At 40.6% G+C, this 12,762-nt stretch overlaps 1 pseudogene across 1 annotated transcript; it reads left to right on the forward strand.

The window, feature by feature from the left end:
* The first annotated feature begins 813 nt into the window (after positions 1–813).
* On the forward strand, positions 814–5,391 carry LOC309796990 (ubiquitin-ribosomal protein eS31 fusion protein-like; annotated as a pseudogene). The gene is made up of 2 exons: positions 814–907; positions 4,899–5,391. The product of its transcript is annotated as a ubiquitin-ribosomal protein eS31 fusion protein-like (transcript).
* The last annotated feature ends 7,371 nt before the right edge of the window (positions 5,392–12,762 follow it).

Consider the following 12,762-nt stretch of genomic DNA (forward strand, 5'->3'; position numbering starts at 1 on the left):
GATTTTGGAAGCAGAGAGACTTAGATTCAAATATCGGTTCTGCCACTCTTAATATCTGGCATGTAATGTAACCTCTTTTGCCTTAGCTTCCTGTGTTTTCAAAAGGGATTATGCCATCAATGCCATATCAGTGTCACAAGAATCAAATGAGACAATGTACATAAAGTAACTAGAATGATGCCTAATATAAGGTACACAGTAGACAGATTTTAGGTAAGAAACAGCTATGCACATATTGAAACAGCTATGCACATATTGAAAAATGCCACCCTCGCCTTGGTACATCTCTAGGTTGCAGCCATGAAATCTGCATTTGTCACCTTTTCTTTTACTTCTGTTCACATTCAAGTTAATTTCCCCTTCTATTCTCAAATCCACTTTGTTGTAGCCTCTTTTATTTTCCAAAATAGAGCTTAATTTTTTCCTCCAGAAAGTCTTCCCCATATCATCAGAAACCATGTACTGACCCAGTACATCTCATGGCTATACTAACCTGATCTATCTCCCCCACAGATGCTCAACATTTTGAGGGTGGAGCCAACGTCTAACTGAATTGCTCCCAAGTGTGCTAAGCTAATATCAGTTGATGAGGTCAGTTGGTATGAAACTGGTATATTAGGGCTTTAGTAGAGGGGACAGTAGAAGTAGGAGGAGAGGTGGTCAGAGAGACTGGCATAAGCTTGACCATATAAGTTTAGATTTTATTTTACTGGCAATGGGAAGATAGTAGAGGAACGGCAAGTCTGACTTCTATTTTATAAGAGCCACACTCTCCTGAAGTACATAAATCAAAATTCAGAGGGTGGAAGAAACATGACCAGTTATCAGACGATTGTAACAGTCCAGGAGAGAGCTAACGATGGTTTACATGTTTTGGTAGAGGGGGCTGTGGAAGAAGTGGACATGTGTGAGATGGAGTCAACACAGTTTGCTGATGGACTGTATACAGGGGTGAGAGCAAGGAGTCAAGAATGATCCCGGGCTTCCCTGGTGGCTCAGTGGATAAGAATCCACCTGCCAATGCAGGGGACACAGGTTCGAGCCCTGGTCTGGGAAGATCCCACATGCCGCAGAGCAACTAAGCCCGTGCGCCACAACTACTGAGCCTGCGCTCTAGAGCCCACAAGCCACAACTACTGAAGCCCGCATGCCTAGAAACTGTGCTCCACAACTACTGAGCCTGCGCTCTAGAGCCCACAAACCACAACTACTGAAGCCCGCATGCCTAGAACCTGTGCTCCACAACAAGATAAGCCACTGCAATGAGAAGCCCGTGCACCGCAACAAAGAGCAGCCCCCGCTTACCGCAACTAGAGAAAGCCCGTGAACAGCAATGAAGACCCAACGCAGGAAGAATAAAATAAATAAAATAAATTTATTAAAAAATACTTTAAAAAACAAAAAAGAGGGCTTCCCTGGTGGCGCAGTGGTTGAGAATCTGCTTGCTAATGCAGGGGACACGGGTTCGAGCCCTGGTCTGGGAGGATCCCACATGCTGCAGAGCAACTAGGCCCGTGAGCCACAACTACTGAGCCTGCGTGTCTGGAGCCTGTGCTCCACAACAAGAGAGGCCGCCATAGTGAGAGGCCCGCGCAACGCGATGAAGAGTGGCCCCCGCTTGCCACAACTAGAGAAAGCCCTCGCACAGAAACGAAGACACAACACAGCAAAAATAAATAAATTAATTAATAAACTCTTACCCCCAACATCTTCTTAAAAAAAAAAAAAAAAAAGAATGATCCCAAGTTTTGCAGCCTGGGCAACCGGGTGAATCATGACACTGTCTGCTGAGACAGGCAACATCCTGAGCACCTCTCCCTCCTGTGCAGGACTGTGTTTCACTCACCTTCTTCTCCCCACTGCTTATCACAGTGCCTGATAGACAAGTAGTGCCTGACAAATGCAAGTTGCAGAAGTGGTCTGCTAGATTTCCCATAGCAAAAATCATCCATAACATTTGAAATGTTTCCTGTGATCCTTTGGGCTTTAACTGAACTGAAACACAGATTCACTGTTTACTACAACGTTGTAAGAATGTGGGTTTTCCATTCTGTGGGCTTAAACTCTAGATGGCTGAAGGCCAAACACAATTCTGTCTCCATACACGCATAACAAGGCCATGCATCACGCTCCTCTAGCGACGTGCCTACTCAGGACCTAGGAAATCCTGAACAATGATAAACTACTCCAAGTGATGGTCTGAGGCTGCCAGAATGAGATATTCATGTGGGATTAGTCAAGGAGTGTAAGCGTACTGAGGACAAAGCCTGTGAGGGACTTAACTCCGTACACATTAGAGGACCTTGCACATATTAGGCCAGACTGTATGTCTAACACTGCTATATAATCTTCATACATCTAGGTTAGTACAAAAATAAGTATGTGTAGAAAGGGGATGAAATTAACCATGAGAAATTGTAAACAAAGACTCACCTACAAAGAACTTTAAGAGTAAATTATGGTATCTTCTAGTGTCATCTACTGCTTACTTCTTGAGATACAGAATGAGTCTAGGTGATCTCTTTCACTGTTTTAATGATATGCATCCTTAAGGTTAAAATATAAGAAGCTTTTTCAGTACAGCCATTATCTTGGCACCCACTCAGGGTAACAAAATTTCTTACACATTGGGTATAGGGCAGGATTCCTAGATCTCATCACTACTGACATTGGGGTTGGGTAATTCTTCATTGCAGGGGGCTGCCCCGTGCACTGTAGAATGTTTAGCAGCATCCCTGGACTCTACCCACTACATGCTAGTAGCAACCTCACTCCAACTGTGATATCCAAAAATGTCTCCAGACATTGCCAAATGTTCCCTAGGAGGCAAAACCATCCCAATTGAGAACCTCTAGTACAGCGAAAATGAATTAATATTCATACATTCATTTATTCATTCTTTAAACTATTTGAATGCCTACCAAGAAGTAAGCAAGCCTCTGGGAATACACTGGGGGATGAAACAGATATGGTCTCTGCCGAAATGGAGCTTCCAGCAGAAAAGAGAAAGAGGCAACCAACAAGTACACAAATACATGCCTGCAATAAGTTGTTTTTTTTTGTTTTTTTGTTTTTTTTTTACAGTAGGTCCTTGTTGGTTATCTATTTTAAATATAGCAGTGTGTACATGTCAATCCCAAACTCCCAATCTATCCCTCCCCCTGCACCCTGCCTTCCCCCCGGCCGTAACCTTAAGTTTGCTCTGTAAGTCTCTGAGTCTGTTTTGTAAGTTCATTTGTATCATTTTTTTTTAAGATTCCACATATAAGCGATATCACATGATATTTATCTTTCTCTGTCTGACTTACTTCACTTAGTATGATAATCTCCAGGTCCATCCATGTTGCTGCAAATGGCATTATTTCATTCATGCCTGCAATAAGTTTTATGAAAGAAAAGAAAAGGGTGTCCTGGACAGGATAGTGAGGGAGGGCATCTATGAAGAGGTGGCATTTAAACTGTGACCTGAAGAACGAGGAGAAGCCGGCCAGGGAAGAGTGGGAAGAGGAGTGTCTGAGTCCGAGAGAACAGCATGTGTGAAGCCCTTGCTATGACCCAGACAGTGTGCTGGTCCCACTCCACGCACGTGTCGTTTAGGAAGGGTGCCCTAGGTCCTGGCTGCCCACAGCAATCCCACGTGCACCTGTGGCCCTCTGATTATTCAGATGATGAATTAGACTGCCACCTTACATCCAAATATTACAACATTTGAAGGGGATTTGGTTCCTCTCTCTATGCTACACATAGGCTTGCCTCAGAGATATTGCAAGTTTGTTCTAGACCACTGCCATAAAGCGAATATGGCAATAAAGCAAGTCATGTGAATTCTTTGGTTTCTCAGTGCATATAAAAGTTATGTTTACACTGTACTGTAGTCTACTAAGTGTGCAATATCTTTCTGTCTAAAAAAATGATGTTTGTACCTTAATTTAAAAATACTTTATTGCTAAAAAATGCTAACCATCATCTAAGCCTTCAGAGAGCTGTAATCTTTTTGCCTCGATGTTCGTGGCTGCTGACTGATCAGGGTGATGGTTGCTGAAGGCTGGGGTGGCCGTGGCACTTTCTTAAAATAAGACAACAATGAAGTTTGCTGCACTGATTGACTCTTCCCTTCACAAATGATTTCTCTGTAGCATGCAATGCTGTCTGATAGCATTTGACCCACAGTGGAACTTCTTTAAAAACTGGAGTCAATCCTCTCAAACCCTGCTGCTTTATCAACTAAAGTGATGTTATATTCTAAATCTTTGTTGTCATTTCAACAATCTTCACAGCATCTTCACCACAAGTAGATTCCATCTCAAGACACTTTCTTTGCTCATCCATAAGAAGCAACTCCTCTCCATTAAGGTTTTATCATGAGATTGCAGCAATCCAGTCACATCTTCACGCTCCACTTCTAATTCTAGTTCTCTTGCTATTTCCACCACAAATGCAATAACTTCCTCCACTGAGGTCTTGAACCCCACAGAGTTATCCATGAGGGTTGGAACCAACTTCTTCCACACCCCTGTGATTGTTGATATTTTGACCCCTTCACATGAATCACAGATGTGATTCCTTCCTTTCCAGAAGGTTTTCAATTTACTTTGCCCAGATCCATCAGAGAATCACTATCTATGGGCAGCTATAGCCTTAGGAAATGTATTCCTTAAATAGTAAAACTTGAATGTTGAAATGACTCCTTGATCCATGGGCTGCAGAATGGATGTTGTGTTAGCAGGCAGGAAAACAACCTGAATCTCCTTGTACATCTCCATCACAGCTCTTGGGTGACCAGGTGCTTTGTCAGTGAGCAGTAATGTTTTGAAATGATTCTTTTTTTCAGAGCAATAAGTGGGCTTAAGATATTTAGTAGCCTGTGGGCCGGTGCAGCACCCTTTCTTTTGGATCAGCCATCTGCAGTGGCACCGCTGCCAGTTTGCAGATTTTCGTGAAGACCCTGACAGGAAGACCATCACTCTCGAGGTCGAATCCTTGGATACAATAGAAAATGTAAAGGCCAAGATCCAGGACAAGGAAGGAATTTCCCCTGACCAGCAAAGACTGATCCTTGCTGGCAAGCAACTGGAAGATGGATGTACTTTGTTTGACTACAACATTCAAAAGGAGTCCATGCTTCATATTGTGTTGAGACTTCATGGTGGTGCTAAGAAAAGGAAGAAGTCTTACACCACTCCCAAGAAGAACAAGCATATGAGAAAGAAAGTTAAGCTGGCTGTCCTGAAATACTATAAGGTGGATGAGAATGGCAAAATCAGTCACCTTCGTCGGGAGTGCCCTTCAGATGACTATGGTGCTGGAGATTTTATGGCCAGCCACTTTGACAGACATTACTGTGGCAAATGTTGTCTGACCGATTCTTTCAACAAACCAGAACACAAGTAACTGTATATTGGTTAATAAAAGACATGAACTAATGGAAAAAAAATATTTAGTAAACCATGTTGTCAACAGATGTACTGTCATCCAGGCTTTGTTGTTCCATTTATAGAGCCCAGGCAGAGTATATTTAGTATAATTCTTAAGGGCCCTAGGAGTTTCAGAATGGTAATTGAACATTGGCTTCAACTGAAAGTCACCAGCTACATTGACCCCTAACAGGAGAGTCAGCCTGTCCTTTGAAGCTTTGAAACTAGGCATTGACTTCTCCTATATAGCTATGAAAGTCCTACATGGCATCTTCTTCCAATAGAAGGCTGTTTCATCTATATTGAAATTCTGTTGTTTAGTGTAGTCACCTTCATTAATGATCTTAGCTAGATCTTCTGGATAACTTGCTGCAGCTTCTATATCAGCACTTGCTGCTTCACCTTGCACTTTTATGTTATATATATGGCTTCTTTCCTTAAACCTCATGAACCAAACTCTGCTAGTTTCAAACTTTTCTTCTTCTGAAGCTTCTTCACCGCTCTCAACCGTCACAGAATTGAAGAGTTAGGGCCTTGCTCTAGATTAGGCTTTGGATTAAAGGAATGTTGTGGCTGCTTTGACCTTTTATCCAGACCATTAAAACTTTCTCCAGATCAGCAATAAGGCTGTTTCACTTTCTTATCTTTTGCGTGTTCACTGGAGTAGCATTTTTATTTTCCTTCAAGAACTTCTCCTTTACATTTGCAACTTGGTTAACTGTTTGGTGCAAGAGGCCTAGCTTGTGGCCAGTCTTGGATTTCAACATACCTTCTTCACTAAGCTTAATCATTTCTAGCTTTTGATTTAAAGTGAGAGATGTGTGACTCTTCCTTTCACACTTAGAGCTCATTGTAGGATTACTTATTGGCCTAATTTCAATACTGTTGTGTCTCATGGAATAGGGAGGCCTGAGGGGAGGGAGAGAGTCGAGGAAATGGCCAGTGGGTGGAGCACTCAGAACACACACAACATTTATCGGTTAACTTCCCTGTCTTATATGGGCACAGTTTGTGGCCCTAAAATAATGGCAACACTAACATCACAGATCACTAATCACACATCACCATAACATATATAATAATAATGAAAAAGTTGGAAATACTGCAAGGATTACCAAAATGTGACAGGGACATGAAGTGAGCAAATGCCATTGGAAAAACGGCGCCAACAGACTTCCTGGACACAGGGCTGCCACAAACCCTCAACTTGTTAAACAAAAAAAAAAGGTATCTGCAAAGTGCAGTAAAGTGAAGCACAATAAAACGAGGTCTGCCAGTATAAGAAAGTTGAGCCCCATCTAGGTTAAGTAATTTGTACAAGTTTAAAAGTTAATAAGTGACAAAACCAGGGTATAAAATTTGTGTCCCACCTGACTCCAAAGTCAATGCTTTTTAACTACTCTGCTTTAATGTCTCCCATAGGGAGGGGAAGGATGAAATAAGATAGAAGTACTAAGCAGATATGAGATAGTAAAAGTGGAAGTGATAATGTGAAACACAATAAATATTTGAAGAAATGATATGCTTTGCAATGAGATTAAAGCTGGAATTGGGATCATTGGAACCTGATGGCATGATGGCTCCAACAGGACCTGCAATCAAGTGTTCTTAGAAGATCAGAAGCAACTTCCTCACCAAAGTGGTTCTGGAGGACTATTCACAAAGCACATGGTTGATGGTGGCATCAGCGTACAATAAAAGGAACCCTGCACAGAAGTCAGTTACAAAGGTTCAATTTTTGGCTAAGACACCTGCTAGACATGGGACCTGAAGTGAATTTCAACCACTGAGATTATTTCCTCATCTCCGTAATAGATATACGGGCACAAATCCTACCTAAATCAAGGTTCGTCAAGAGACTCAAATAAGGTAATGCCTGTGAATGTGCTGTGTAAACTAGAAAGCACAATTTACCATCCTAGTAAAAGCAGGCTTTTAAATATATATATAGCCAATATTTTATTTTTTTATTTTAATTTTTTAATTTAATTTTTTATTGAAGTATAGTTGATGTACAATATTATACGTTACAGATATATAGTAGAGTAATTCACAATTTTTAAGAATTATGCTCCATTTATAGTTACTATAAAGTATTGGCTATATTCCCTGTATTGTACAATATATCCTTGTAGTTTATTTTTTTTGGGGGGGTGCGCTGCATGGCTTGTGGGATCTTAGTTCCCTGACCAGGGATTAAAGCCGGGCCCTCAGCAGTGAAAGCACGGAGTCCTAACCACTGGACCGCCATGGAATTCCCTCCTTGTAGTTTAATTAATTAATTAATTAATTAATTAATTTATTTATTTTTTTTTTTTTTTTTGGCTGTACGCAGGACTCTCACTGTTGTGGCCTCTCCCATTGCGGAGCACAGGCTCCAGACACGCAGGCTCAGTGGCCATGGCTCATGGGCCTAGCTGCTCTGTGGCATGTGGGATCTTCCCAGACCGGGGCACAAACCCGTGTCCCCTGCATTGGCAGGTGGACTCTCAACCACTGTGCCACCATGGAAGCCCCCTTGTAGTTTATTTTATACCTAATAGTTTGTACTTCTTAATCCCCTACCCCTATCTTGCCCGTCCTCCCTTCCCTCTCCCTACTGGTAACCAGTAGTTTGTTCTCTATATCTGTGAGTCTGCTTCTTTTTTCTTATAGTCACTAGTTTGTTGTATTCTTTAGATTTCACATATAAGTATTAACATACAGTATTTGTCTTTCTCTGTCTGACTTATTTTACTTTGTGTAATGCCCTCCAAGTTCATCCATGTTGCTGTAAATGGCAAAATTTCATTCTTTTTTATGGTGGAGTAGTATTCCATTGTATATACATATACCACACCTTCTTTATCTATTCATCTGTTGATGGACACTTAGGTTGCTTCCACATCTTGGCAACTGTAAATAATGCTGCTATGAACACTGGGGTGCATGTATCTTTTTGAATTACTGTTTTTGTTTTTTTCAGATATATACCCAGGAGTGGAATTGCTGGGTCATATGGTAGAAGGAAATAAAAGGAATCCAAATTAGAAAGGAAGAAGTAAAACTGTCATTATTTGCAAGTCACATGATACTATACATAGAAAATAAAGATGCCACCAGAAAACTACTAGAGCTCATCAATAAATCTGATAAAATTGCAGGATACAAAATTAATATACAGAAATCTATTGCATTTCTATACACTAATAATGAACTATCAGAAAGCGAATTAAGGAAACAATCCTATTTACCAACACCTCAAAAAGAATGAAATACCTAGGAGTAAACCTAATTAAGGAGGCAAAATAATTGTACCCTCAAAACTATAAGATGCTGATGAAAGAAACTGAAGATGACACAAACAGATGGAAAGATATACCATGTTCTTGGATTGGAAGAATCAATATTGTTAAAATGACCATACTACCCAAGGCAATCTACAGATTCAATGCAATTCCTTCAAAATACCAATGACATTTTTCACAGAACTAGAAAAATTTAAAAATTTGTATGGAAACACAAAAGCCCCTGACTAGCCAAAAGAATCTTGAGAAAGAAGAACAGAGCTGGAGGAATCATGCTCCCTGACTTCAGACTATACTATAAAGCTAAGGTAATCAAAACAGCATGGTACTGGAATAAAAACAGACACATATAGCAATGGCACAGAATAGAAAGCCCAGAAATAAACCCACACACTTACAGTCAATTAATCTATGACACAGGAGGCAAGACTATACAATGGAGAAAAGAGTGTCTTCAATAAGTGGAGCTGGGAAAACTGGATAGCTACATATAAAGGAATGAAACTAGAAGATTCTCTAAAACCAGATACAAAAATAAACTCAAAATGGATTAAAGACCTAATGTAAGACCAGAAACCATAAAGCTCCTGGAAAAAAATATAAGTAGAACACTCTTTGACATAAATCATAGCAATATTTTCTTGGATCAGTCTCTTAAAGCAAAGGAAATGAAAGCAAAAATAAACACATGGGACCTAATTAAACTTAAAAGCTTTCATGCAGCAAAGGAAACCATAAACAAAATGTAAAAACAACCTACTGAATGGGAGAAAATATTTGCAAATGATATGGCCAATAAGGGGTTAATATCCAAAATATATAAACAGCTCATACAACTCAACAACAACAACAACAACAACAACAAAAAACAACACAATGAAAAAATGGGCAGATGATCTGAACAGACATTTTTCCAAAGAAGATATACAGACGGCCACCAGGCACATGAAAAGATACTCAGTATCACTAATCACAAGGGAAATGCAAATCAAAAACACAATGAGATATCACTTCACACTTGTCAGAATGGCTATCATCAAAAAGAACACAAATAAATGTTGGCGAGGATGTGGATTAAACGGAACCCTTGTACACTGTTGGTGGGAACGTAAATTGGTGCAGCCACTGTGGAAAACAATAGGAGATTCCTCAAAAAACTAAAAAAAAATAGGTTTTTTGAGCCATTAGCATTGCTGCTTAGGTATTCAGTCAACTTCTTTATTTTTTCAATACACTGAATTCTTCAGAAGATCTGAAGATCCCTGGTGGTGCAGTGGTTAAGAATCTGCCTGCCAATGCAGGGGACACGGGTTCGAACCCTGGTCTAGGAAGATCCCACATGCTGTGGAGCAACTAAGACTGTGTGTCACAACTACTGAGCCTGCACTCTAGAGCCCACGAGCCACAACTACTGAGCCTGCGAGCCACAACTACTGAAGCCTGTGTGCCTAGAGCCCATGCTCCACAACAAGAGAAGCCACCGCAACGAGAAGCTCGCTCACCACAACGAACAGTAACCCCTGCTCGCCATAACTAGAGAAAGCCCACATGCAGAAACAAAGACACAACACAGCCAAAAATTTAAAAAAAATAAATAAATCTATTAAAAAAATGCACGTTCTCCTGGGAAGAAATATAGATGTGACATTTTCTCATGTCTTGGTTGAACTGTCTGGTCAGATACACTGGTCTGGTTGTAGCTGGATGTAGCAGCTTGATGGATCTGTATGCCACTACATCAATGTTCCCCGTTCCACGATGGCCTTCACGAGCTCACCCACAGAGAATTTACTGTATGGCTCTCATAGTTGTTTCTAGTTGGGGAAAAGACTAAACAAAAGAAAAAGAGAAAGTATAGCACTCTGTTCTAGGCAGAAATTACCAAATATCAAGTTGGAACTGCAGTGGTACTTTTTTTGTTTTGCTTTGTTTTTGCGGTACGCGGGCCTCTCACTGTTGTGGCTTCTCCTGTTGCGGAGCACAGGCTCCGAATGCGAAGGCTCAGCGGCCATGGCTCATGGGCCTAGGTGCTCCACGGCATGTGGGTTCTTCCCGGACCGGGGCGTGAACCCGCGTCCCCTGGCAGGCGGACGCTCAACCACTGCTCCACCAGGGAAGCCCTGCAGTGGTACTTTTTCATATCCATCTGTGCTTGTCTGCTTGTACAATCAACACTTATTGTCTGGGACTTCAAGCAGTTAAAAAAAAATATTTCTAGAAATACAGTGCCCCTTTGACCTTTAATCAACCTTTCAATTGTCATTTGCTATAACAGAAAAATGTTGGAAAATGCCTATTCTTTTTTTTCACAGTGAGTCATAGAGGGGCTGTACATTTTTGTTTTTACAGTAGAACAGGAATAAAATTTCTCAACTTATTTGGAAGGGGGTTTTAAGTGACTATCTAAAGTAGCTTCCATGGTGTCTTTTTTAAGCTAATATTTTTTATCAAGTTTATTAAGATATAATTCACATACCATAAAATTAACTCCTTTAAAGTGTACATCTTCAGTGGCTTTTAATATACTCACGGAGTTGTGCAACCATCACCAGTACTCAACGTTAGAACAGTTTAATCACCCCAAACAGAAATTTCATACGTATTAACAGTCACTGTCCCGTTCCCAATCCCCTCTCCTCCCTCTCCCAACAGCAACCACTAATCTACTTTCTGTCTGCATAGATTTGCCTATTTTGGACATTTCATACAAATGGAATCATATGACATGTGGCCTTTTGTATCTGGCTTCTTTCATTTAGCATCATGTTGTCAAGGGTCATCCACATTGTAGCATGAATCAGTACTTCATTCCTTTTTTTAAATTTTATTTTCGGCTGCCTTGGGTCCTTGTTGCTGCATGTGGGCTTCTCTCTAGTTGCGGCAAGCGAGGGCCAACCCTCACTGCGGTGCACGGGCCTCCCACTACAGTGGCCTCCCCTGCTGCGGAGCACAGGCTCCAGGCGCGCAGGCTCAGTAGTTGTGGTGCACGGGCTTAGTTGCTCCACGGCATGTGGGATCCTCCCAGACCAGGGCCCCAACCCGTGTCCCCCTGCACTGGCAGGCGGACTCCCAACCACTGCGCCACCAGGGAAGCCCTTCATTCCTTTTTATAGTCATAATGTTCCACTGCGGACATACCATACTTGCTTATCCATTTATCAGCTGATGGAAATTGGAGCTGTTTCTACTTTTTGGCTGTTATGAATCACACTTCAATGAACATTCATGTACAAGTTTCTGTGTAGACATCTGATTCCATTTCTCTGAGCTATGTACCTAGGAGTGGAATTGCTGGTTTCCCCCAAAAGTTTAAACAGTGGTAATTTAGACAGTTATTGTAGAGATGGGTTATTAAGATAAAATAATTGGAATTCTTCTTATAAAACCACTGTAGGCAGGCAAGAATTTGTATTAGAAAGATTTAATTTAAAGGTTAAAAAGATTGACAGACTATTTCTCAGATTTAATAGCTTGTAATTAAGCTGTTATCAACTTTAACATTTCAAAAGCTATTTTCTTCTTGTAACTGGTCATTATAAGTTAGGTTTCTTTCTGCCTGTTTTAGCACTGCTATTACTATTTATGAATTTCATTACTGTCAAATTATAAATTATACTAAGAAGGATTGCTATGTCAGATCATAACCCTTAGGCCATTTATATGTTTAATTTACAAGGTTTAAAATAGCTGTATTGTTATATTTGTGAATAATTAAATGAGCTAATACTGTGACAGAAAGTATAAAAACAGATGAACATAAAATGTGCTTGCTATTTCATTCATTCACTAGGAATGAGGAATATAGATATTTTTATAAAAATCACAGAACACTTTCCTGGCTTTAGTTTGAAAATGCAAGCACTAGTTTTTAGAAGTATTTTCTTAAATATATCATTAAGTACATTTACTGCAATTGAAGTGATTTATGCTCTAAAATAATTGCATGTCAGTCTCGATTAGGGCAGAAGGAATCATCAGGAGAGGCTGAAGTTTGGGGACTAAAAGTGGAGGTTTCAATCAGCCCACTGCAATCAGCCAGCTCCTGACAATGTCCGCAGGAC

The sequence above is a fragment of the Mesoplodon mirus genome (assembly GCF_964341445.2).
Source record: "Mesoplodon mirus genome assembly, chromosome: X".
NCBI lineage: Eukaryota > Metazoa > Chordata > Mammalia > Artiodactyla > Ziphiidae > Mesoplodon > Mesoplodon mirus.